Here is a 2,417-nt window from a genome sequence, read left to right as displayed (position 1 = left end):
TATACCCCATTTTTTCTAAGTTCCGTTATTGAATATTATAGGTGTGTAAACTCAGCAAAATATTCTAAAAGAGTCCAGTAGCCCATAATAGCATTGGGTCCCCTTGTTTTTTTCTGAGAAAGGGCTTCACTTTGTAATGCAGGCTGGCCTTGAACTTGTAGCAACCTTCTTGCCTCAGCCCCCCAAGTGCTGGGATCAGAGGTGTGCATCACCATGCCTGGCGCATATTTTTTTGTTTTTTTAGACAAGCTCTTACTTCCTAGTTCAGACTGACCATAAATTCACTATGTAGCCCAGTCTTCCCCCAAATTCTCAGAAATCTTCTTGCCTCTGCTTCCTAAGTGCTGAAACTACAGGCATGTGCCACCACACCAGATTCCATTTTTAGATGTATACACTTTTTTCTTGTCATTATTTCCTAAACAATATAATAATCATTTACATAGAATTTACATTGTATTAGGTAATATAAGTAACTAGAAATGATTTAAAGTCATTTCATCAGAGGATATGTGTAGGTTATATGCAAATACGACATATATGTCTCCAAGAAACAAAAGCATCCTTGAATTCTGGTATTCACTGGGCTCCTGAAACAAATCTCTTATGGACAGCGAAGGACAACTGTACCAAGTTTTACTTGGTGAAGAGAAGTACAATAAGGCTTTTTTTTATATTTAACATAAAAACTTTCATTTAATATTCACAAGTGCCATACATAGGCAATGTTACTATTGTCTCCATTTTTTTTATTTTATTTTTTTATTTTTAATTTATTTATTTATTTGTGTGTGTGTGTGGGTGTGTGTGTGTGGGTGTGTGGCCAGCTCAGCCCACCAGGGGGCAGGGCCAGCTGGCATGTGGTGCTGGGGGATTGAACCACGGTCCCTGTGCTTTGCTAAGCTTGTTCTAAGTAGGTGCTTTAGATCACTGAGCCATCTCACCAGCCCTATTGTCTCCATTTTACAAGAAACTAAAACTCAGGAAAAACAATTTGTTTAAGGTCACATAACCAGGACATAAGTTCATTTTTGTGTGACCTAAAAGTCTGTGGTAGAAATAATATATTCCCAGTGACTAAGGGTGATCACCTGATGCCCTCTCCTTAAGTAGAGACAAAGCACAGTGAGCGCTGCTCATTCCAGCCAAGTTCTACATCTTCAATTCCTGGACAGAAGTACAGACATGCCAGATGGCTCAAGAACTGTGCTGGCCAAAGACTGACAGAAACCTAGAGCTCTTTTGCTCTTTAAAATAGAAGCAGGTACACTCTCTCTGATGTAAATGAAAATTTGTGAAGATAATCTAACCAGAAAAACACCCCAAAGACAGACCAGTATGTTTAGCTTTCAGAACATATGTTAGTACAAAGTTCACCATAGTTCTGACGGAAGGAATGAAGTGCTTCAAGACTGAACTCAAACATAAAAAGTGCCAAAGAAGAAGTAACAGTGCCCATTTTCAGTTTTCCTCTAAAATGTTTTTTTGTGTTTGACTAAAATATCTAGTGCTGAGTATTGTTACATTTTGATAGATACTAAATGATGGGACTAGGTCAAGTAGAAAGAATCTCAGATATTTACTGAGATAATAGGAAAAGTACTTTAATACTGGGTACTTCATTATTAGGTAACAGATTTTGTAAGAAATTTCAATCCAGATTTAGGAATTTTCATCTTAATCCATATTTAGACAATGTTTTCATAGATAAAATTGTGTTCTATTACAACCAATTACCACTGTGGGTGATACAGTGTAAGAAAGTACTAAGTGTTTTCTCTCTTAGCCCTCCTTCCCTACCTACCTACACACATACACCCCACTTATACCTCTGTGAACCAGCTGTGCCTCTCTGGAAATGGCTCACTCCTCTGAGCATTAGTGATACTAACCTTTCCCAGAACTCTTTGCTCCTCCCCTTTCATCTCCTGAAGCCCTCTCCCTGGATCCTCCCTCTCCTCTGCTCTGGCACCATTCACAACATCTGACCCACTATTTATTTTCTAGTCTCCACAGGAGATTAAGAATTCTTCAGTGCAAGTGCTTATTCCACTGAGCTATCTCCCCGGTCCCTCAGGAATTGCATTTCATCTTATGGGTAGAAAGATGATAAAGCCTCACTCTAGTTTTGTTGAAATTGTATCTATTTTACAGAATATTACATGACATGTGAGCATTTCAATGGGCATAAAATTTGCTTAAATTCAGGGAATTTATTCATGTCATTCAAAATCATGGAAACAATTACCTTCATTTGACCTAAGCAAACTTGAACAACTTTGCCTAAGATAACTGCTTTCCTGAAATATGTAATAAATTTAGCAACCAAGAAGTGCTCCTTAGACACTGAAATTCTAAGAAGTCTGAAGCTTGTCTGTGTAATTCCTATACCTTTTGCACTCTCCTTATATTTTATG

The sequence above is a fragment of the Octodon degus genome, unplaced genomic scaffold, assembly GCF_000260255.1.
Source record: "Octodon degus isolate 3935 unplaced genomic scaffold, OctDeg1.0 scaffold00090, whole genome shotgun sequence".
Lineage (NCBI taxonomy): Eukaryota > Metazoa > Chordata > Mammalia > Rodentia > Octodontidae > Octodon > Octodon degus.
Note: the sequence above shows the minus strand (reverse complement) of the source record.